Source organism: Pan troglodytes, chromosome 6 (assembly GCF_028858775.2).
Source record: "Pan troglodytes isolate AG18354 chromosome 6, NHGRI_mPanTro3-v2.0_pri, whole genome shotgun sequence".
In the NCBI taxonomy this organism is placed as follows: Eukaryota; Metazoa; Chordata; class Mammalia; order Primates; family Hominidae; genus Pan; species Pan troglodytes.
In genome coordinates this window covers 45190026-45215495 of record NC_072404.2, presented here as the reverse complement: position 1 = coordinate 45215495, position 25470 = coordinate 45190026, and the positions used below count along the sequence as shown (strand labels likewise).

At 41.7% G+C, this 25470-nt stretch overlaps 1 protein-coding gene across 9 annotated transcripts in view; it reads right to left on the bottom strand.

The window, feature by feature from the left end:
• POU6F2 (POU class 6 homeobox 2) overlaps window positions 1–25470 on the bottom strand; it is a 491407-nt gene that overhangs the window by 35881 nt on the left and 430056 nt on the right. The window lies entirely within an intron of this gene.

The following is a 25470-nucleotide window of genomic DNA, read 5'->3' as shown; positions in this document are numbered from 1 at the left end:
CTGCAAGAGAGGCCCAAAGGTGAGGAGCTGGCTCCGAGAAGGGTCTGTGCATGCAACTGAAGACCATGCAGTGCCTGGTCTCTGTAGGATGCTCCCTGGGAGCCGACTCAGAATCTGCAAGCAGCTCTGGAGGGGGGCGTGGTGGAAGAAGGTGGCAGGGGCAGGCATCTAAAGCAGAGATAAGTACACACGAACTGAGTTCATGTGATGGAAGGGAGAAACATCTTATTTAAAAATAAAATCAAGCATCTGTTAAGGTATAAACATGCAGTTTTTGCCAGGGCAGGTCTGACATCTGCTTTCTCTCAGAACCAGAGGGAGGATGGGCTCTCACAGCACTCAAGGCCCTCTTCCACTGGGGAAGAGTGCATCCCCACCACCCCCCAACCCCGGGGGGCTCCACACTTCCTGAACCAGGGTATCCTCTGACATTCTTTCCTCTGCCTCCTTCCCTCCACCGACATCCAGCTCCTCTCTCAATGTCGGGGTAGGGGCTCCCCGATACCCCCAGCAGGATTAGGGGCCTCACACACCCTGGTGTTCACAGTGGTGGAGAGTCTGGGCTCTGGAGACAGAGTGACAGGATTCCATTCCCAGCTGTGCCACTTACTGACTGTGGCACATTTGTCAAGGGACCTAAGCTTTCTGAAGGCTTGAGAGAATTGAGATTATAAACAAGCTTTTGAAACTCTTAAAATAGAGGTGAAATGACTACTGAGGACTGAAATCAGAAAGCAAGTGCCTTTTAAATGATGTGTTTTAAAGCCAGGGCCTAAAGGTGAGGGGCTTGGGGCTTCTGTGGCAGGTGGCAGGGGAGGCTCTTCTCTGCATCCAGTGGCTTCTGGCTTCAACGAGGGACCGTGGGGACTGACCGCAGGAGGGGCCTGGCCAGATCCAATTACTGTGCCAAGGAGAAAGGCACCATGAATAGAAACAGCAAATGGACAGACTGGGTGTCCATAGAATCTGGACATAGAGACCATATTGTTAGGGACACACTGTTAGTGACAGATGTAATCTGTAAAAACCTAAAACATGATCTCTATTTCCAACTGTGGTGGCATCTCCTGAGAAGCGACGTGGCACTGGCCGTGTGGATGCTTTTCTCCTCCACACACGGTAGGATGGTTACCTAGCTCTGCTTTCCGGTCGCCTTCAAGGGCTCCGGCTCTCAGAGGTGAAATCTGGTGACCTGGCCTGGGGGCCACCAGGACACAGTAATAAGATCTCAGGAAGTGTTTTTACACATATGATTCCTCTGCATTCTATATTCTTACAACACCTCTGTGAAGTAATATTTGTCATGCCTCTGCTTACTAGACAAGACACAGGGGCACAAGGAGGCCAAGCAACTCAGCTGAGTCTCTTCACAGAAGTATTTGTAAGTGACAATCTGGGGCTACAGTCCAGGTCTGGCTGACCCCAAGTGCTCGCTTTTCCATCCTTCCACCTAGCTCCCACAGGATGGAGGACCTTGGAGGGTGCCAGCTCTTAGAAAACACACTGTGTGTCTTGTTTGCAATTTCCCACTAGATGACAGGCTGCTGGTGGGCTGGGTTTGTAAGTGATACTGCTTTGTACCCGCACAATACCCTGAGCAGTGCTTTGAACATAGTTTCTCAGTAAATGTTTTTTGACTGAGTGGTTTCTAGACTCAGCTGTCACTGGGACTCCAGATGCAGCTGGAACCACAGGAGAATTGCAAGACCATGCCATTCAGTGACAGATCGTGCTGGAGAAAGCCTCCTCATCCCTAGGCCATTGCTTCCACCACAAAAGCCCCTGTGGGATGGCACTAATGGAGGACCTGTGCGGATGTCAAGTATCAATGGCATTTGTCAATGGAGGCCAATAAAGGTCAAGTAATTACTGTGAGAGTGGTCAGCTGTCCCCTAGGGAGTGAGGCAGGGCTGCAGTCTCACTGAGCAAGCCCGCAATGCCTGGCCCGCAGCATCAGCAATGAGCACGTCCCATCAGTGTGGGCAAGGTCAGGAGGCGTCCACATCAATAGATCATAGCAAGTACTTTGTTGATGAGTGGTCTTGCATTAAACAGCCAGGATTCAAAGGCTGGCTCCTGTGACCCCACAGGCAAGGTAAGAGAGGCCCGGGAACAGGCCTCCCATCTTCAGCTTATGTTGGATAACTCCCCTTTCCACACATGCACAATGAAAACTCAGCCACTGACCCATCCACTCTGGCCTTCCCCAGTGTCTTAGGCCTTTGCAGCCTCATTTCATCCTATCAGCCTGAGCTGAAAGCCTGTGGAAGCTGGATGCATCTACGGGGCAGGGCTGTGGGTCCTGTTTGGGGCAGGGTGTCGGCGCGATTAAGAGCCAGTGGGAGCAAGTAGCCTGAGAGAATGGTTCAGGGTGAGCACAGCACATGACAGTTACAGAACACACTGTGATGAAGAGAGAGGCATTCTGTCCCGGGAAGATTGACACCAGCCTGTGCTCGCCTCTGCAGTAATGAAATACTCTGCCTACTTCCTGGGTGGAAAGAAGAAAGGCAAATGCAAACAAGTCATCAGCCTCTTCCTTAAGCACAACCTCACTTTCAACTGTGTGCCAGTACATTACTAAAACATGGCGCTGCCTATGCTCCTCCCCACCCTGTCCTTTCTTCTTTTCTAGGCCTGAGCATCACTTATCAAGGATAGGATAACAGTAGTGTCAGAGCCAGAGGAATCTGTAATGACCTGACTATTGGTGCCTTTAACAAAGAGAGTCTGCCTTGGAGGTGGAGGTGGGGGGTCAGGAGCAGTTCTAAAGTCAGGAAGCCTTTGGTGGCACTATGCATTTCTTATTTTTGTTCCCCTTTCAGGGGCATTGGGGTCACCATCTCAACGTGTCAAAAACTCAGTAGTGCATCATGGGGAATTTCGTCATATTCCCGAATGTATCACAATATGTTGGTTTCAATTGGCTCCCATTCATTGAAGGGTAAAGATGGTCACACATTGTGTCATCTAAATATTCTCTGATGTGCCTATTTCGCTTATGCTGGCTCTGATTCCTTTTAGCACGGCCACAGATCTAATCAGAACTCCTCCATGGACTTTGACTTCACAGAGGTCGCAAGAATGGAACCGGGGGAGCTGAGATGGCAAAGATCTGAGACTCTGTACTCATGAGAAGTTGTCCATTTCACCTGTGGAAATCATATTTTAAGTTAAAGGCCTTTTGATATTCAAGGGAAGTATTTGCATCTACATATGTTTCAACTAAATCAGGAAATGAAAATGGAGGTTTGACAAGGCTGTAGGGGAATCTCTTATTTGAGAGTAAAGGTAGAAAGAGGATGCTTTTGGAGTTTGACTTCCCAGCTCCCAGAAGCTAAGATTTACTGCTAGGAGAAGTCCTGATGGAAGGATTTGCCACTGAGCACACGGACAACTAGGCTGTGACTCCTGTTCAAGCCACTCAATGTACCAGACAGATTTATGTTCTCCTGAAATGCTGAGGATTCCTGCAGAGCAGCCTAATACTGCTTCTCTCTATAAACACTGTGTCAGGTGCCATGAAGGATGCCAAGAAGATGTAACTGGGGCAGGGGAGGGGTAAATAAGACAGGTACCTTGAATGCAGAGATTCCAACAATCCAAGGGTGGAAATGATGAGCACCAAATGAGTTAGCAAGTACTCTTTGAGAAAAATCTCTATACCCACGTGGTGACTGTGCAAAAGACTATTGGGAATGAATGAGTCACTTCCGAGGAAGAAAGGTGGGGATGGTCCAAGAGGCCTTCACAGAAGAAATGGGGGCCAAGCAGGGTCTGGAGATTGGGTACGATTTGGGGAAGGCAGAGAAACCATTCTAAACAAGAGATCAGCCTAAAGGTGAGAAACATGGGGGATGGGGAGTTGGATGCAAGAAAAGGTTGAGACAGGTTAGCTTGGGAGGGTCAAATTCCATCCAGCCAAGGGGTTCCGATGAGTGAGTTTTTTTATTATTATTATTATACTTTAAGTTCTAGGGTACATGTGCACAATGTGCAGGTTTCTAACATTGTATACATCTGCCATGTTGGTGTGCTGCACCCATTAACTCATCATTTACATTAGGTATATCTCCTAATGCTATCCCTCCCCCCTCCCCCCACCCTACGACAAGCCCTGGTGTGTGATGTTCCCCACCCTGTGTGTAAGTGTTCTCATTGTTCAATTCCCACCTATGACGAGAACATGCGGTGTTTGGTTTTCTGTCCTTGCGATACTTTGCTCAGAATGATGGTTTCCAGCTTCATCCACATCCCTACAAAGGACATGAACTTGATGAGTGAGTTTTGACGGGAGTGTAGGGGAGTGCTGAAATGGGGCTATTCCGTGTGAATGTCACTGTGTGGACAGAATGGACTCAAGTGGTGAGGAACTACAGATCTGGAAATCAGTTGTAGATCTAGGATGCTGCTGTAGTGTCCAAGTGTGAAGCAAAATACCTCAATGACTCCTTGGCATAGGATTTGCTTGATTCACTAACTTTTGCTTCAATTAAAAAAGCATGGCCTACTCTATGCCTAGGTTGCAACATTAGAAATTTTTCAGTTAAGTTATTGCCCTGTAAATCTCACAGCAAATAGCTCAGGCATTGTTTGCAATGATCCTCTATGTCTTTGCCCTGATTCTCCACCAGTGGTGATTCATCTCTGAAAAATGCTTTAACCAGGCCAAGGCCCATACCAGTATTGTAATAATAATTTGTGACCTAAAACAGTTCTGGCTTCTCTGAAACAGGACTTACTTGATTGTTGCTGTGAATGTCCATCTATCTCTTTCCTTAAATGAGTTAAGAGCATAAGTCACAAAAGAGGAATAAAGTTCATATTATAAGAGCAACTAAAAAAAATCATTCAAATAGTAGTGTTTGCTAGCACACATATTTGAAAGATCCCCATTTCCATAAGAACTTGAGTGACTTATGCCCAAATGTGACTATCACTAATTCAGCAGCTATTATAACTTAAGCCATAATGAAGATTAGCTTGCAGTTGTAGCAAACCCCAGCAATTCAGGGCTCTGGAGCACCTTTGGGTCATGAGGTTATCCTTACATTGCCCTCATGTGCCTCAGTCTAGTTGAGGTAGTCAATAGAGATGAATCATGACTGATGGTGGGTAAAGTGTCCTGAATGTTTTCACTGCTGATGGGTTCATGTCATCAGCAGCAGTCTGAGGGTTCTGTCACAGAAGCCCAGGGCATTCAGACAAGTCATCTGATAGGCCACATATTGTTATAGCCAATGATATGTTGTTAAACTCTGTTATGGAGAATGTGATTGCAGACGTCAAATTGACAAGTAATCTCGTTGCCCATATACGTAAGAAAAGGAGACCTATCAAAGCTGTAAATCGGTGACTTCCTCAGGTCTTTCAATCCATCAGCAGAGACAATTCTTTCCCAAATATTTGTACAATCTCAGCACATTTTGGTCAAGAGATTTTTGTTAACGCTAGCATCATTCTGTCCATTCTTGATACTGTTTGGTATCAACTTTAGAAACACACTCACAGACAAGAGTAAAGAACTTGGAGGTGTCAGGATCCTTAAAATGGCACTTTCTGTCACACTAAGAGAGGAATAATTTGCGTGAAAACTGATGTTATTTAAACAGCAATAACAATAATAAAAACAATCCTCTCCCCTAAAAGCTTCTTAAAAGCCATTAAAGGTAATTCTCCTTAATAGAGTTTAAGATGTGTACCAAGGAAAAAAAAATTCCCCACTGGCTGGATTTAAGGCCAGGCTTTGCCACTAACTAGTAGGAGATCATTGGTGAATTACTTTACCTCTTAGGATCTCAGTCTACTCACCTGTAAAATAGGAATAGTAATGTCCACTTCATAAGGTTACTGTGAGAACTAAGATAATCTATGCAAAGCACTCAACACTGTGGTTTACCAGCCAAATAAGTGTTCAATAATAAATGGTCATTCGTAGCTTAATTTTATTTACATGCTTGTGTGGTAACTCCTGGGCATTTACACTAAATTGCAAAAGCTCTTTTGAATTCTTCTGAATGTTATATTTTTTAAAGTGGAAATTATTTACCATGATGAATAGAAGATAATAACTTATTATGAAATATAATTTAATCTTCCCTGTTTTATAATAGAATGCTACGTTGGAAGTTTCCATGGGGGCACCAAGACCCAACTGGTGCTGCATTCCAGGGGAGGGACTAGACTATGTGCTGGATTTACAGAGGAGGTTACTGAAAACCAGCTAGACAGTTCCAGAACTCAGACCTTGACAAAGAGGATAGACACAGAATTTTTGAAAAATCTGTGTCTTCCTCACTTCCAGAGGTGGAGCATGGGGAGCTTTCTCCTTACCTCAAGGATAATGAAAGTGGCTGAATAAATATTGTGCTCTCAAATTTGGGGGAAATATTCTTGAGGAATGAAAAGGTGAGAGCCTATGGCTTTTGAGCTGAGGAGGGAGGAGAGAGAAAAAGGGAGGGTGAGAGAGAGGGAGAGAGAAGAAGAAGAGGGAGGAAGAGGAGGGAGGGAGACACAAAGAGAGTGAGAAAGATCACTGCCTGCCATTGACCCTAGCTACTCTCCCATGATAGCAGGAGTAAGGATGTGTGAGTGTTTCTCTGGGCTCAATATCATGGGTCTGAATGATTTAAAATCCTGTCCCAGAGGACCCCTTGGGGAATGGCCACTGGGACAACACCAGAGAGGGCTTTGAAGAGTAGATCTGGAGAAAACCAAGCTCTGAGCAGGAAAGGGGCAGCTGGAAGAAAACATGGTGCCCATATCAATGAAAGGTCCCAGCTGGGCCTCAAAAGAACTCATGAAAGTGCCCCCAAGAGTTGGCCTGAGCCAATGGCTGGTCCGAAGAGCAGGAAGCCTTCTGCTATTCTTATCCGCTGGTCTCTCCTTTCCTCATCTCAACCTGACTGGTCGAGAGCATCACTAGCAAGCTGGAGCAGGACGGGAACCATTCCAACAGGGAGAGCAGGAGGGGCCGGCTACCCTTTCCCACAGCAGCAAGCAGCAGGAAGGGGCCCCAGTTGGGGCTGCTAATGGCGTTTTAAGTTAGGGTTGCAGTTGGGACTGTTGTCAGGGAACTGGACATCTTATTTGCAATTTAAAGTGGCTATACAAGATTGTGTTACCTGAGATGCCCAGAGAAGTCAAGAAGCAAGAAGCCACTGAGCTTTCGTTCCAGGGCAGAGGAACATCACCATTGAGAAGGCTGAAAGGGGCTGCCTTGCTCTCAAATATTAAGGCCAATAATACACAGAAAAGACATTTTATGAGTCATAATGAGCATCAGGACTTTGTCAACTAAGAATGCTTGAAAAACAGAGGAGAAATGAAGGCAAGAAGGAGACAAGGGAAAAGAGAGAAGAGATAATTTAAGAAGCTAGCAGAGGTACGGCATTTTAAATTGTGAGCAGAATATATTTTCCCATAAACTATGAATTTGGTTTATTTCTGAGAGGTAGCGGCTGCTATTTATAATACTGATTGTTGAAGTTTCAGCTGACTTAAACATGTATACTACTCGAATGCATTAGTTGCTGAAGTTCCTCTGAAGATTTTGAATCCTTGAACTTAATAACAGGAACAGTCAATTCCTACCAACAGGGACAATAGTTACGATATCTAAAAAAAGGTCAGAAGAGTCAGGAGAAGTTTTGACATGGTCATTGACAGTTAGGTTAGCAAGGTTATTCCCATTAGTAACCATAAATATTTACAAGATATAACAAAGATGTGCTTTTGTGGCTCTTCATTTCCTCTATTATGTTTAATTAAACACCAAACTCCCAAACATGCTCTTGAACAGTCTTTTGTTTGTGTAGTTATTGGGGAAGAAGAAATCTAGTATGTTTGCCTGTGTTTTCCAATTACAAATGATGAAGCAGGGAGAAGAGATTCTATTAGATCTTAATGATGTTAAGACAGGATGAATAATGCCAATTCCAAAAGTGCTTTATGGGAATAATTTGCGTATAGAGTATGGCCTGAACCCTAGTTATGCAGCCCAAGAGCAGCAAACCTCGTAGAAGAAAGTCCACATCTCAGGGAATTGACACGTCTCCCAGGTAGGAGTCAACTCAGTGGATACAGTGATCATTCTTATCGGACTTGAATATTTCTCGGGTCCTTTGGCAAAATAAAGTTAGCAGCCTCGGCCCCATTCTGAACAGTTGACAGTTCCTACTACAATAATACTACAACTGAATCTAGCACACTCCACACTCTGGAGGCAGGTGTTGTGTTTTTTGTGTGTGTGTGTGTGCTTGTTTTTCCTCAAATTTTTAATTTTAAGATGCAGCATAGTATCTGGGGTTACAAATTATGAGATTTGCCATGTTCTCTTTTATCTGGGTTTCCACTCGAGCTTTAGGAAACATTGATAGAAAAAGGATTTGATCCTGAACATAATCAAAAGAGTAAATTAAATTGACACAAGATCATATTACATTGAGATGAGAATTAAGTGAGGAGTCATTGTAACCACCTTCTCGGTCTATTCCTGGAGTGATTGGTGGGCAGCAATCGGTGTCTAGGAAATGTATCATTTTTTTGAACACAGTGTAGGTGCCTGCCACGAACACATGTTTTAAAATTATATCTGAATTATATATCGGCATAATGAAAAGCATACTGGAAAGTTCTGGATTACTTAAGGCTAACTGATTTCTCTACGGTACTTTTTTCCTTCTACTGCTCTGAATACTTTTTACTCAACTAGGAAGTAGGACGATGAAAACAGGAGATGGGGGAGTCAATTGTGCAAAATGTTATCTCCAGCTATTGTCAAGGTTCAGCTGGGCATTGCTATGGACTGAAGATTTATGTTCCCCCAAACTTCACATGTTGAAACCTCACGTCCAATGTAATGGTATTTGAAGTGAGGCCTTTGGAAAGTGATTAGGTCAAATGGGATTGGTGTCCATATAAAAGAGACCCCAGAGAGTTCCCTGGTCCCTACCACTATGTAAGGACACAGCAAGAAGATAGCTGTCTGTGACCAGGAAGTGGGTCCTCACTGAACACTGAATCTGCTGGCACTGTGATCTTGAATTTCTCAGCCTCTAGAACTATGAAAAATATATTTCTGTTGTTTGTAAGCCATCCAGTCTACCATATTCTGTTATAGCAGCCAGAACAGACCAAGACAGGCATGATGTTGGAATCAACGTTGACTGGCCTTCTCTGTAACTAAGGGGAAATACTTAGGGATACAAAGTAGTTCTCCCAGAAAGGGCCAGATAAGCAAGATGCTCAGCACCATATGTAATTCTGTTTGGGCAAGGGAAGTGGAATTTCAGGCAACTTTTTGGAAATGGATAGAGAACTTGCCATTTTGTTTCATGCCTGTCTTCTCCTGGGAAATGTATTGCTTATGGTTAACATATACTCGAAGGTTTAAGTATATAAGCTTGGTTATGTTTGTACAAATATTAATAATTACATATTAAATGTATGCCAATATAGACAGTGGCAGCATTTTCAATGGCAGAATCCCCTGCTTTATTCTGTGATGGCTTCAAAACTAAGAGGTTGTTTTATTCATGCATTTGCTCATGTACAAATTCATCACTCACTCACTCACTCACTCACTCACTCACTCACTCACTCACTCAGCAAATCCTTTCTGAGGGCCTCCTGTGTGCCTGGCATGGGGGCAGGGCATACCACATTGTATTAGTTCCCACTATAGAAGACCAGGATGTTACCCAGCCATCTGAATTTGTGTAAACACTCTCTTTTGGATTAGCAGGAGTATTCTGTAAATCCTCTCTTAAGGCACCAGCAGCCCACCAGTGGAGAAGAAAATCTAGGCTCCCTGTAGGCAGGACAGTCAAGATGGCAGCAATTTACATAAAACTGAAACCTGCACTGTTGACAAGAGTTCAATAGGTTCTTTTCTCCTCCTGGAAACTGCTGCAACTGTCAATGACTTTAGGTGATCTCCTAAAGTTTCTCCTTTTGAAGACCAATTACCTGCTCAGATGTGTTTGCTGCTGGACAGCCGAGTTCACCCTTCGTTGAAATATGACCTTATTCTGTGGATTGAAATGTCTACTCATTTTTATTCCAATTAGAATTCTACAGATATGGAAATTAAAATATATCCATAGATGGGAACTTTTTGGGAAGATGATGTTGCTGCACCATTGTTGATGGCACTGTCAGGCAGTTTTCTAGATCTTGAGAGTCCGAGAAATATCTGACTATTCTGAATTTCATTTTAAAGCCACTCTGTAGGAAGGAAAATGACCAAAATGCCTATGTAAGTCAGGTAACAATCCGGACTGAGTTATTTTATGGGGGGTAGGTGGGAAGTCGATCTACTGGGACTTCTGGTCTCTAAGGACATAAATTGAAGCCACTGATTTCCCACTGGAGAGCAGACATGGCAGGCACATGGTGGAAAATGACCTCAACTTTGCATAGCACAATTCTCCTCTTCAGTGGCCACACCACAGTCATAACCTCTGCACACCTTGAGTCCATCACAAGGATCCTATGCATTTCTTACTTGTAAACAATGGCACAGCTCCACCATGCTCCCAAAAAGTTCCCATCTGTGGATATATTTTAATTTTCCTATCTGTAGAATTCTGATTTGAATAAAAGTGAATGGACATTTCCACCCACAGTTATTTATAACAAGGGCACATGAGATATCGCATAAAAATGAATTCCTTCAAGCCACTGTGACCTTGGTTTCCATTTCTAGCATCTTACTTATTCTTTTTTCCTCACTTATTTATTTATTTGAATATTACTTATTCAGTGGGAGGAAATGAAAATATTTGTAAATATGATCTAATGCTTCAATTTCCAATTCTTCTTAGTGGTTTTACGTTTGATTATATTTGTCCACTAGAAAGTTTAAGAATGTTCCAGGTACTAGAAAACAAAGACACATTTTTATGGATAAACTGGAAACATTTCTTTTCATCATTCTTTCCTTTTTTCCCCAGTGACTACAAATTAAACTATGGTTTCTTTTCATTTTCTTGGTAGCTGCCAACACTGTCAAATTGCTAAAACATTTTTTCCCCCTTAAAAGAGAAGCACAACTGTGGTGAAGCCATCATTTTGCAGAAAGACCAACTTCGTGAGCCTTTATATGGCTTGGCCTAAAACTTTAAGTTTTAATACCAGCAAAAATATCTAGAATTTGCAGAAGTATTTCTGCTTCTGCCTGTTGATGCCAGATTAAGTGACTAAATCAGATTAAAGTTATTTATTGCTTGGGAGAACACCTGTTAGTTTCACTCAGCTTTGGTCCTTAGAAGCTTTAGTAAACATTCCTAAATAAACCACTGGACCTATGAAATGTTTATATTACTTTTCTTCCCAAATGAGAAAAAAAAGAGCTACAGCAGTGGTAGCAAACAAACAAACAAACAAACAACAACAACAAAACCCTAAATTTGGACCAGTGATCTCCAATATTCCAAGTTTTTTGGAGGAATAGGAATTGGTGAAGAAAATGTTTGGCAATTGCTTTAAGAAAATACTGTACAAATTTAGCATCCCTTTGTGCTGTGTTTATACTCAGTGAGCACATACAAGCTGTAAAGCTGAATTTAAATTAGGATAAACAACAAAACAAGCCTCTAAGAAAAAAAGAGGGTGGGGAACGAAGCATGCCAAGTGCCATTAAAGATGCATCTGTTCATCACCACTCAGTTTCATGAGTCCAAGATGATTCATATGCTTTCTGTGAAGAGAATATCCATTGTTGTGGCAAAATTAAATGTATTTTGATACTTGCATGCAATATTTATCTATCTATTCAATCAGAAAAAAGTTGTCATCATCACTCAAACATATATTACTTTTTCAATTTCCTGTTAGTAATTTTTTTAATGTTCTTTAGGGTGAGACCACAGAATTTCTCATTTCTCACAACAAAGACTGTAACTCATAAGAATTATGCTGATGAGTTTTTCTCGTAAAATTGCATCCCCATTTTCATAGGTGACCAATCTGCAGCCTTATCCCTAATGATTAGGCAGTTTTTGATAGATGTATGCAAAGAGGGCTGGATATACTCTTCCAATTGTGGTTTCTCATAGTTTTCTAATTCCTACTTTAAATGTCCCTCAGAAAAAGAGTATTTGCAAGGCACTTCAAATTTGGTCCTTGTGAAATATGATTTCTTATTGCTAATAAACCAATTGATAAATGTAATGATTTTCTGACTGTCCTGTTTTAAGCTCAATAATTTATAATTTATGCTGATAGCATGAATTTTGGCATTTTAAATCTCAAAAGTTAGTTTCGAAGTACAGCCTTGTCAGGAACATGTCTCACAGCCTTGCCAGATGATATCATTCACAGACTAGCCATATATATTATTAAGTAATGGAAAAGCTGGAATAGTGATACTTACATCAAAGATCCATTGACATGTTTAGCTACAAAACCATTAACTTAATCCATAACTCAGAATTTAAAAAAATCTATTTAACTTTGCTAAAAAAATTGGAGCATTTTAAGCAATGTTTGTAGTACCATATTTGGTTTCTGAGAAGGTAAGTTTTTAGTACTTTCTGATTCACCTAGGTTCTGGATTTCAGGAACCAGTCTAGATGTGCAAAACCATAGATACTATTCCCATTTCTACTGCCTTATCTCCATGTGAGCCTAGAGGGGCAGAAACTCTACTTTTCAAATATTTAGAAATGTGTATGATTTTATAGTCTCAGAAATCAAAATGAATTCTCAGAGTCTGGAGTAGCACATACTATGTCATTTCCTTTTGTGTTCATTTAAGGAATTTGTGTATCACCTTTTAAACATAAACATTCTTTCTTTCAGTAATGTTACCCTTTGTATTAAAAATCCTAAATAGTTCTTTTATAACCCAGTAATACTGAGAGGATCCTCATATTAAGAAGGCTTCCATTCTAAACTTGCAAGAAAGTCTTCAAATTCCATGTGAATTTAAAACAGATTTTTGGTTTTGTCCATGTTATTTGCTCCTTCCTTTTGGTTATCTAGGATAGTTTGCTGACATTACTTGCAGATTTACTGAAGGCAGATGGGAATGTTTTCATTCTAGACCATCAGAGGAAATCAACAGTTGTTAAATGAGCCTAGCAGGTAATATCTCTGTGGCCCTGCCTTTTGATTAAATAAATTACAACATTTTGTTATGGAGAAAAGTGAATGCTATTATGTCTAGCAGCCACATAGTCATGTCATAGAGGCAAGCTAGGCATCACCTAGCCTGTTGCTGCTGCTGCTGCTAATCTGAAGAAAACAAGATTGTCCAGCTTACCCGGTCACTAATGTGTGGGCAGCTGACTCAAAATCATCAAACTGGTCTTCTCTGCCTGCTGGCGGGACCATGGGTTTCAAGACAGATGTGAGTGCCAAGGATTTAACATCCTTTGTTACTTTTACTTTTTACAACAACCCCAAAATGTTAGCTGTTAAAACAATTGAAGTGAGTTAACTAAATAAACAATTGCCATTTTCATCAGATACAGTAATGCTGGATGACCCACTTAAAAGCATATCCACATAAAACTTCGATATATTAAACAGACCCTACTTTAGGCCAGGCACGGTGGCTCACTCCTGTAACCCCAGCACTTTGAGAGGCTGAGGTGGGCGGATCACTTGAGGTCAGGAGTTTGGGACCAGCCTAGCCAACATGGTGAAACTCCATCTCTATTAAAAAATACGAAAATTAGTGGGCCGTGATGGTGCGTGCCTGTAATCCCAGCTACTCAGGAGACTGAGGCAGGAGAATTGCTTGAACCTAGCAGGCAGAGGTTGCAGTGAGCAGAGATGGCGACACTGCACTCCAACCTGGGCGACAGAGTGAGATTCAGTCCCAAAAAACAAGCAAAAAACCCAAACAGACTCTACTTTAGATCAGCCACCCTGAGTGGGTTAAAAAAAAAAAAAAAATATATATATATATATATATATATATACACACACACACACATGAAGAGAGCACTATATTTATGAAATGACTACTATATGGTAGGCACTGTATTAGGCACTTACACACATTATGCTGAAAGCAGCTTTGCTTCAGAGGAAAGCTGGGCTTCAAAGCAGCCAGATCTGGGCTCAAATCCAGGCTCTATCATTTACTGTATGGCTCTGGAAAGTTGGTTAACTTTTCTTTCTTTTTCTTTCTTTCTTTTTTTTTTTTTGAGACAGAGTCTCACTCTGTCACCCAGGCTGGAGTGCAATGGTGCGATCTCAGCTCACTGCAACCTCCGCCTCCTGGGTTCAAGTGATTCTCTTGCCTCAGCTTCCCAAGTAGCTGGGACTACAGGTGCCTGCCTCTATACCTGGCTAACTTTTGTGTTTCTAGTAGAGACACGGTTTCACAATGTTGGCCAGGCTGGTCTCGAATTCCTGACCTGAAGTGATCTGCCTGCCTCAGCCTCCCAAAATGCTGGGATTACAGGCGTGAGCCACCGTGCCTGACCTGTTTAACTTTTCTGAGCCTTCAATTCCTCAGCTGTAAATTAGAGATGATAGCGCAAAATCATTGTGAGAATGAAATGAAATGATGAATTTATGCAAAAATGCTTATTGAATAGCATATTAGCATATATGAAATACTCCATTCAGGCCACAGATTTTATTACTGTATTTATGGTCTTTATGTGCCAGATGCCGTTCCAGCCACTTGGTTCTAGCTGCAGTGAACAAAACAAAATGCTTTGAATTATTATTACAGTACAGTGATTAAAAGCAATCTCTATTAGACATAACTGAGTTTGAATCCAGCCATTTCTAGTTGGGTGATATTGGAAGTTTCTTAATCTGTATAATGGGAATAAACCATATTGTGTGTGGTAGTAAAGACAAGTAATATATCAAGTGCTTGGCACATAAATAGCTGCTTGGCACATAAATAGTGCTCAATTAGTGGCAGCAACATATTAATTTATTATTGCTATTAATACTAATCCTCCTAACAAACTTGAGAGGAATATATTGGTGTCATTTCATGGAAGAGATAACTTTAGCTGAGGAAGATTAAATATCTTGCCAGCGGGGGCAGAGCTGCTTGCAGATGAAGTCAGGATTCAGATTTGTCTGATTTGAAAGTCCATGTTCTTTATCCTGGGCCACCTTTCATGTGAGTACATGGACATTTGCACTGTCCATCTCTGTTACTCTAAGGAGATTGGTTTATTGTATCTATTGGCAAGTATCTCATCTAGGGAGTGTGCAACATTTTTTTCCTGTTTGTGTATCTTTGTGTTGTTTGATTAACAGCATTTACTTACAAATATAAAGCTGCATCACATCTTGACTTCACTGTAGTATTCTGAACCCTCCACCTGATGACATCTTCTCAGGATCTATTTATATTGTTAGTTATACAGGTAGGAAAGCTTAGTTGATGAGATAAATGGCAATTTGGAGTAATGGCTAGTGCACTAAATTCAATTGGGTCATTCAAAGGCCTACATTTGAACTTAATCTGGCTCCTCTCACTGTTGTGAGTTGTGACTTTTCCATTCCTACCTAACTCTGATTTATTTCTCATTTCTTTCTTATTGGCTCTGTGAGTTGATGACATCTTTAAGAGTATTCATCATGTAACAGCTCACAGACCAACAAGAAAGTTGGGTGCATTATTGGGCATATGGTGTGGTAAATGATATACTGAATGTTTATTTGAAAGTTTGATGTCGCTCACATGTGAATTTAATGTTTTCTCCTCTCTGATAATGCTCATCTTAACTATAAACATAGTTTGCAGATGGAACTGATGTTGTTCTAGGACGCTAAACCAAAATTCAGCACTTCCTCCTTTTCTTGTCCGCCCTCCTTCTCCTCAAATCAAGTTTAATTTTCATTCTATAGTTGGAAAAGCTGAGATATAAATGGCTTCCACTCCCATCCCTGACTTTTTGTTAAATACTAAAAAGGAGCCATCATCAACAGCCCATTGTATGGTCTTATTGATACTGGAATTGGTTCAGGATATAAATAACATATTTCCTCAATTATAGTATCCCCCTCAATTATAACATTTCAATGATCACTTCTTTTTTTTTTTTTTTTGCATTTTTAACATTTTTGAAATTAGGCTACTTCTAACAATTGATATACTTGTTAAATGTGGTATTTTCTTTCCTCCTCTCCAAAAATCACTGGTATGACTTTAAGTGTAATTTAAAATCAGTGGTGTCTTAGACTCGAAAGAATTCTTGTAATTCTTGCTCTATCAATCCCACAGAGTAAGAAGACTTAAAATACAGCATTCGATATTTCTCTTTTTCTTTGGAAGGGTTTACCTCATTCTGGGTGGATCTAGAAATGTGTGGGGTCTTGCCACATTAGGAGCTCAACCAATTCTAACATCACTGTGCTGCGTGGGACAACAAAATCTTCAGCTGCAATCTTCAGCCCAACAGAAGATTCACTGGGATAGGGTTTTCTATCGAGCTCTGAAAGGCTCATTTGATGAGTGCTCATACGAAGCACTCACCATGCATTTCTTTCCTCATTGCTACATTGCCTCACTGGAAGGCAGGACACCTATGGACACCTTAAGGCGATTTTCTCTGGCAAGAAGTGGAGATCTGATACAGACTTTTCAAGAATGTCTCATTGCTTTAGACAATTCCCTGACACTACCTGTCCGGTTTCTTTGATTAGCAAAAATAATCATAGTAAAAATACCAGTCAAAATACCCTGTAATTATTCGGTAAGGTTTACACCTCTTTACAGTTTTCTAGTGTGTGTGTGTGTGTGTGTGTGTGTGTGTGTGTGTGTGTATGCCTTCAAGAGAAATCTGTGAGGTTGACAGAGCAAGAATTACAATTGCCATTGGCAGATGGAGAAATGAAGGTTCTGGAGTTTGTGACATGTCTGTGGAACAGCCAGGAAATGCACCAGGACTCTGAACCCGAGAAAATCAGGGTGATATGGAAAGATGGGAATGGACTTGGAACGCAAATCTCAGTTCTGCCACTTCCAGAAGATGTTATCCCAGGGAGTCACTTAACCCTTGATGTCTTGAGAATTTGCTCATTTGTGCAGCTGAGATAGTCAAACCTACCATGAACTGCTCTGTTAGGATTATAGATTATACCAGCCCCAGGGTGAAGGCTTAATGCATGGGAGATATTATTTTCATTGTTCTTTTCTGGAAGTCACTTGGCCCAAAGGAACATTCATCTAAAGCCTAGCACTCTTCTAAGAATTAAGCCAGTTAAAGAGCTTTGCACACAGTAAGAAGTCATGTGAACATTCGTTATAGTATTTTGCCATAAGGGGGCACTAATTGGAATGTAAACTATGCTCATGAAAGAAAGATCTAATATGTCAGACTAGCTCTGAGGGAGCTGTTTGTAAATGGCATCTTGTTACGTAGTACCTGTTTAGAATTATAGCTGTTATTTAGGTTGCTTCATTAGTTAATTGGTCCTCTCCTATCCTTTAGACAGACAGGATGTGCCAACAGACTAGATTTAGGAGCCTCCACAAGAAAACGTTTCCCAATTCCCAGGAAAACGAAATACTCATGGATAAAAATTAAAGAGATGGGGCAGGAGCGGTGGCTCACGCCTGTAATCCCAGCATTTTGGGAGGCTGAGGCAGGTGGATCGCCTGAGGTCAGAAGTTCTAGACCAGCCTGGACAACATGGTGAAACCCGTCTCTACTAAAAATACAAAAATTAGCTGGGCGTGGTGGTGTGCGCCTGTAATCCCAGCTACTCGGGAGGCTGAAGCAGGAGAATCGCTTGAACCCAGGAGGTGGAGGTTGCAGTGAGCCGAGATTATGCCATTGCACTCCAGCCTAGGCAACAAGAGTGAAGCTCCGTCTCAAAAAACAAAAACAGACAAAAAATTTAAAAAGATAAACAAAACGCTGCAGCAGCCAGAAGTGGGAAAAGTGACAGCATCCCAGTTCTGCTTTAGGTGAGAGAGAACTTGGTCCTCTCTAGCTCAATCTTCAGAGAGAATCCTGCAAACTAGATTTCTCACTGTGCATTCCCGCACACCCATTTTATGGCAGCTTGCACTGCTGAGTTTTGCTGGGGAAGGAGGGTGGAAAGAAAGAGTTCAGAGAGGGCTTTCCTTTCAGTTCTTTAAGTTAACCCTAAAGCGATTGATAACTCTTTCATTTCAGAAATGTGGTGGTGGGGGGCGGGGTAGAAGGATGGAGGGCGGGACGACCTTGGGCGGGTCCGCACCCGCAGTCTTAAGGAGGCACAGCCCCGCGCTTCTGCTGGGGCTCTGACGTCCCGCGTGTCCGCAGCTGGGCCGCCCCGCAGCAAAGCTTCCTGTCAAGTCCGCCGCCCGCGGAGTCCCTGCGCATCGGGGCTCAACAGCGCCATTTACCATCAAGAGGGTCCCAGGCCTCAGGACGGCGAGGGCACTTCCGCCCTTCACTCCACAGCCGCCCCCTCCACTCTCCCTCTGCCCGGGCACTGCAGGAGAGCCCCTTCAGCGAGCGCCTCGGATCGTCCCACGTTCATTTGCCCTCGGTTTGCATATTACGAGTCCCTGGGACTTTTGGGAACAGTTTGAGATCCCTTATCTCTGCAAACGTGTTATGTAGGTGTGTGCCCTCAAAACAGCACAGAAATCACCGCGAAGCCCCGGTTGCAAAGGAAACCCCCATTGGAAGAGGTTCTGTTCTGATTTAAATCACTGTTTCGCATTTTTAAAAACGTGGATAGGAATGAGTGTGAATGGCTTCCTGCAGCATTTTTTGAAGTGGGCTCTGCCAGCGTGAACTCTGGGAAGTGTTCGGTTGGGGAAAACAGGGTTAAGAAAGTTAAAGGGGTTGCTGGGGTGAAGCTCGGTGGGGCAGCCCTGCCGCCTGGCTCCGCCCGCGGGTGGGTCACACGCGAGACGGCTGCGCGGCGCTGCCCGGCTCCTCGGACCAGGGGACCGTTGTTTGTGGGGCATCTGAGGGGCTCGTTATTTTCCCGAAGCGCACATTTAGGGAAAAACGGCATTAATGCAACTGTTTCTCCTGAAATGAGGAACTAAAGCTCTCAACTGGGCTCTAAGGGGAAATTTGGTATGTTAGTAGAAAGATTGAGGTTGTTTATTGTTTTATCTTTATAACTCAGATGAAGTCAGGGTAATATTCCTATAATGTTACTAATCCCATGAACATATATATTTCCCAGTCTCTAGAAAGAGCTGATTTAAGAAATGTTATTCGATTTAAAAAAATGCTACTTGAAGTATATAGTTCACACAACGTGACTTAATTTTTACACCTTTTAAAATAAAATTTCCTACAATGACATTGCAAATGAGACAATACAAGCTTTTTCAGATTTTTTTTTTGGCTTATAAAAGATGGCCAAAACCATTAGTTAAGCAAAGAGATATGAATAGATTGCTCTGTTCATAATATTTGTGAGAAAACATACAGACACCAACTCTGAATTTTCAACAAAACATGTCTGATTCTTATTTATTCAAAATATAGAAACAATATAGTCTTTTGCCTTTTTTGTATTTAAAAATGGTATTATTCTGTACATATTATTTCGTATCTTGCTTCTTCAATGAATATTTTGGAGTAAAAATGCAGAACGTGCATGGAAAGTGTTCATTTTATCATGGTAATCACCTTGGGAATGGGAGAAGAAGGTGCTACGGTTTCAGCTGTGTCTGTCATGTTTTGTTTCTTATTTTTTCTTAAAAATTTTTAAAATTAATTAATTAATTATTTTTTTGTGGCTGCTTCCCGCGGCTCTTACCCCTCTGTTTCTTTTAAAAATAAGCAAGAAGGCCGGGCGCGGTGGCTCACGCCTGTAATCCCAGCACTTTGGGAGGCCAAGGCAGGCGGATCACGAGGTCAGGAGATCGAGACCATCCTGGCTAACACGGTGAAACCCCGTCTCTACTAAAAAATACAAAAAAAAATTAGCCAGGCGTGGTGGCAGGCACCTGTAGTCCCAGCTACTCGGGAGGCTGAGGCAGGAGAATGGCATGCACCTGGGAGGCAGAGCTTGCAGTGAGCCAAGATCACACCACTGCACTCCAGCCTGGGCAAGAAGCAAGACTCCGTCTCAAAAAAAAAAAAAAAAAAAAAAAAAGCAAGAAAACTGAAGCTAATATGGAAAAAATTGTTAATATCTAGGTGGTTAAACAAGAGTGCCTTTTGTATTGTTTTGCAAAAATTATTTTCTATAAATTTAACATGTTTCATTGTTTAAAATGAAATAAAGTAATATATGTGAATCTCCCTAAACTCCTGATCAACTGGCTTTGGCAGGATATTTCTAATGCACCTCATTTATTTAGTCACATAGTCAGAATTACACATATTTCTTTTCCATGGGGTTTGAAAATAATTTTACAAATGTGTTAAGCTATGGCTTTGTTAGTTCTTTTTGGCAGATCTAATAAAACCTAGAGAGGGACTCAACACTCACTGAATAAATTCATTATATCTCAATCCTTTGGCTGAGATTTGCATTTACTACAACTTTATCTTCATTTATTTTGCAGTGATTTGCTTTAAAAGATTCTCATGTATTTAAATGATGGGCTAATTACTTTAGCAACCCACAGTTCAGGGTTAATTGCTGGTTTTTCATCCTAAGAGAATAGCCATGATTTATTAAATGCTTATGGCATATATCAGGCACTGTGCCAAGCACTTTTTCTACCACATTTAACCCCGCAACAAATATATGTGAGAAGCCTATCATTCCTGTTTTACTGGTGAGGAAACAGAGGCCCAGAAAAAGGTTTTATAACATATCCAAGGTCCACACAACTAAGAAGTGACAGTGTTTGGGTTCCAATAAAAGTCCATTCTTTTAGCTACTCTCTTGCTCTCTGGAGATGTTATTTGTCTTATTACAACCCAGAGCAACATCTCCATCTGAACGTCACATTGCTTCAATTCTAAGATACGTATTTTTAACCATGTTTGAAAGTGATGACATTGGGATGGCCTTCCAGTTGATGTGTCCATCTATGATGCTGGTGGTGTTCCTGCCTCTCCATCCACACCTCTCCAGCCTAGAGCTTTTGAATAGAGTTGAGTGGCAACCAATGGGTTTGTACAATCAAAGGCATATCCTTTAAGTCATAATGCATAGGCTACTGTTAGAACCATTTGATTGCTTTTCTTTCGTCATGGCCTTGTCGTCATTTTAGGAGGCAGCCCCTATCCTACACTGATCCAGAAAATCCTTCCAAATCTCACCAAACCAACTCTGCTCAGCTGTCATATAATAGTATGTGCGTTCTTGAGTAACCTGACTAGGTAAGTCTCTTTACTTTTCCTTCTTTTTAATACATTGAAATAATAATTTTTAGTTGACTTCCCCCCCCTTGACTGGCTTTTTAAGGACCAACGCGTTTGACTTTACTTGCTGCCACTTAAGAAAATTTCACAGTGGTCTAGGACTTAATTTCATCAGGAAACATTCTGAGCTTCAATTAAAATGTAGAATGCTTTCTTTAGCACCAGTATATAATAAAATTTCATTTGCTTTTACTTTTCTGCAATAACGCCAATAAGGAGATATTGCCAGGGGCACCAGGGAAGCCAATTCTATAGCTGAACAAATCGATAGTAAATCTACTTGCCAAATCTTGAACATACCCACTGAATAAGTGTTAAGAGCACATATATACACTCACATTTTCCCTCCTCCCTACTGAACTATCCAAGATAAGAGTAAGATTTCCTTAAAATAACTTAATGTCCTACTACCAAGATTTTCACATTCTCAAACTCCTCACACATACACAGACTTCAGCATGGGTTTTTGTGCACAGTTATGAACTGAAAACACATACCATCTTGATTAATAGGTAGCATTTATTGGATGATAGCATTATTGAGTGATGATTATGTGCCTGATGCCATTCTCAGGACTTTAGTCCTAGGACCTGGTGTTATTATCATCTCCATTTTTCAGATGAAGAAATTGAAGCACAGAATAAGGAAACTGCCCAGTCTCACAGCTGGTGGATGGCAGTCTGGCTCCAGAACCCTTTCTTTTTGCTTGTACACTGTACTGCCTCTTGCTGCATGTCCAGATCAAATATAGCTTTCCAGAAACTATGAGTCAAAACTCTTAACAATGATGATGATGATAATTATGCAATCATTTATTGAGAATACCTGTGTACTCAGGCACTGTGGTAGGCTTTCTCCACACATTATCTCATTTAATCTTCATAACCTAGGAGCTTAGATTTTATTATCCTTACTTTATAATTGGCAAAACCGAGGCTCAGAGAGCTCAAGTAATTTGCCCAACGTCACAGAGCCAGTTATGGGCCAACCTGGAATTCAAACAAGTCCACAGCTAGCACCCGTTCCATTGCCCACCTGCCACACTTGCATGATTTCCAGATCCAGTAAACAAAGAGAACTAGGATGTTTTTCTCAGCAATGCCATAGTCATGATCAATTTCATGACTACTAATGTCAGGAGGACACATGCTACCTTCCCACCTCAGAGTGGAGTTGGGTACGATGTAACTTTAGAGCCTTTAACATCCCTGGGTAAGATATGTACTTTATGATTTTATTTATTTATTTTGGAGACAGGGTCTCACTCTGTCACCCAGGCTGGAGTGCAGTGGCACAATCTTGGCTCACTGCAACCTCCGCCTCCCAAGTAGCTGGGACTACAGGTGCCTGCCACCAGACCCAGCTAATTTTTTTGTAGAGGCAGAGTTTCGCCGTGTTGTCCAGGCTGGTCTCAAATTCCTGGAGTCAAGCGATCCACCTGCCTTGGCCTCCCACAGTGCTGGGATTATAGGCATGAGCCACCATGCCTGGCTTCTACTCTATGACCTTAGAATGCAGTATTTCTGTTCAAATTCATAACTCTATTGAATAGTGCCTGTTCTTTGAATTAATGACACACGAATGGGTGGAGTTAGAACGTTATAAAAACAAGTGAAGTTTTTCCTCCATGTTTGCTCAAAATAACTACTGGTTGGGGAAAAAAAGGAGCAGGAATAAAATTCTTCAATATATGGAGATTTCGTATCTCTTTAAATTTACTGATATCCAGTTAACAGAAACAGAGTCAGATGCCAAGATAGGGAAGCAAAACTGCCAAGTCCCAGGAGGGGGGATTTCTTTCTGTTGAGAGTTAAGGGCCAAGACCCTGACGGAAGATTCTGGCATGTCTCCCCACGTGGGGTGGACATCTGCCCAGCCGAGGAGGCAGCCTTAGGACTGCTTGCCCTGCAAAAGTGCACCACTGGCATAGGCTGTGGGCCCTGTGAGACACTGGGTATGTCTCGTGGCTGCCTCATGTAGGTTCAATTTGAACATTAAGAATGAAACTATGGCTTAGGTAGGTTAAGTCATGGCTCCAAGATCATAAAACCAGAAAGAGGTGGAGCCTAAACTCAATCCCAGGTAGGTCTGAATTCAAAGTCTTAACTACTGAATCTTGCTTTTTGTTTCCGGGTAGCCAAAAGAATCTAGAGGAAGGGGAGGATCAGAACACTTCTGATAAGAGAACCCCCATCTCACCCCACCCTTCTCAACAGACCTAACCTCACCAAACTATTAGTAGAGTAAAACATGCTTTCCACACTTAGGTTTAGGTTTTAATGTGATTACTCTTGGGTGAACTTCCAAATGTAAACAATAGTTGATGTCAAGAACTCAAGTGAAAGAATCTTTAAATATATTCAGAGTTTTCTCTTTGTACCTTTTCTGGGAAAGTGCTATGGAGATTTTTAAGAAATTGAAAATGGGCTGGGTGGAGTAATCCTACTTTACATGGTATTTTGAGCAAGGCTAATTGTAAGAATCTGGTTCCAATGTATTGCTACCTTTTGTGCCACGTTAACATAAGCCAAAGGAATATGCACACACACAAACAAAAAACACAAAATTTTTGCCTATCTCTTTTGGTGTAATTTGACCACAGGCTGTTCACCTCACTTCATAGGGCCACACAAGTATCTCTGTGCCAACAGTTGTAGGACATGCACCGTTTCCTGGGAAGATAACCGGGTTTATATTCTGAACATCAAAAAAACAAAAAACAAACAAAACCAACCATATCACTACATGAATATGGCCAATTATCCACTGGAAGTCTGAGTATTTTAACTCTTGAACTCTTTCTGCACTAGGTGGAAGACATGACCCCACTGGGCACATGTGTTAAAACTTAAGATTTCATGAGTAGGCATTATTGATTTTTCTGTGAATGTAATTTTTTTCCACTTTAAGAGGTTTGTGTACCACATCAAATAAACGATCATACCACAGTTTCTAAAATAAGATATTTTAAAGTCAACTCTTATTCAATGTATGCACAGTACCAATCAATCTTCTACTTGGAAGATCATTTTCTAATGGATACTTATGGGCTGGGAAAGCTATCCCTGGGGTTTGGCAAAGGCCAAAAAAAGCAAGTGTAGTAACTCTAGCTCCTGAGAATATTTAATTGGCAAAGTAATCAGCCCTTAAATCATCAGAAGAATAAACTCCTAATAATTCCTTCTAAATAATAATGGATTTTCTGCATCACAAATATTCAAGTGATGGAGCATATCAGTGTATTTTACTTAGATGTAGGAACAAAAAAATCAGAAGGAAATATCTGTCAGTGGATATGGTTTCTATCTTGAACTCCTAAAATTTACATCTCAAGGGCCAGATCCCTGGCAGGAGTGAGGCAGGGTGTCCTATTTCTGGGCACAGCTCTACGAAGCAGCGACCTGATGTGAGTATGAGTTATAGACATTAAAACCAACTTTTCCTCTACACCAATACCCCATCCCTCCAGAAATCTTAATAGGCTTTTGAGAGCCTCCATTTAGAGCTGGCTGCATAAAATGATCTTTTGATGAAAAGGGATTGGAACAAGGGTTAAAGCAGACATTGAAAGGTTACTGTAGAGGGCACAGTGTTCATACAACCCTCCTTTAATATGTGCGGTGTGCACCTGTGATAAGATGATTCATTACATGGGGCCTCTCTTTGACAAGCTCCATCGTTCAGCCCTCGGGGTTCTGACGGGACAATCCTGCACCCGCCCAGGAAATAAAACAAGGTCAGCTTTTTTTTCCCTGGGATGTAGACAGAGACGATTTAGCTTATAATGCATCTTTGTTTACTCTTTATGTAAAATAAAAACAGGGTTCAAGACATCGAAATGCCTGCTCTCCACAGAACAGGCCAAGCAGGGAGTATGCAAACACACTGCTGGGCAAATAGATAAGGTTGGGGGGAAAAGTCTTTGTGAGAATGCTAGCTCCTTCTCCCTTGGATTTCATGATCAGTCACACTGGAGAACCAAGTGTCCTAACCACTGGGCTCTGAGACAGGCCTTCAGATGGAGGGTACCCCGACATCATCGGCTTCATCTTGTTTGCTTTTTATGCAGCTTTTGGGTTTATTGGGTTGTCTGAAGCTCTTCCAGGATCTAGTATGAACATTACGTGGCACATTAGCAGCGTGAGGGGACAGACCCTCTCTCATGACCTGAGGAAAGTTTACTACCCCTGACATACTGAAGTAA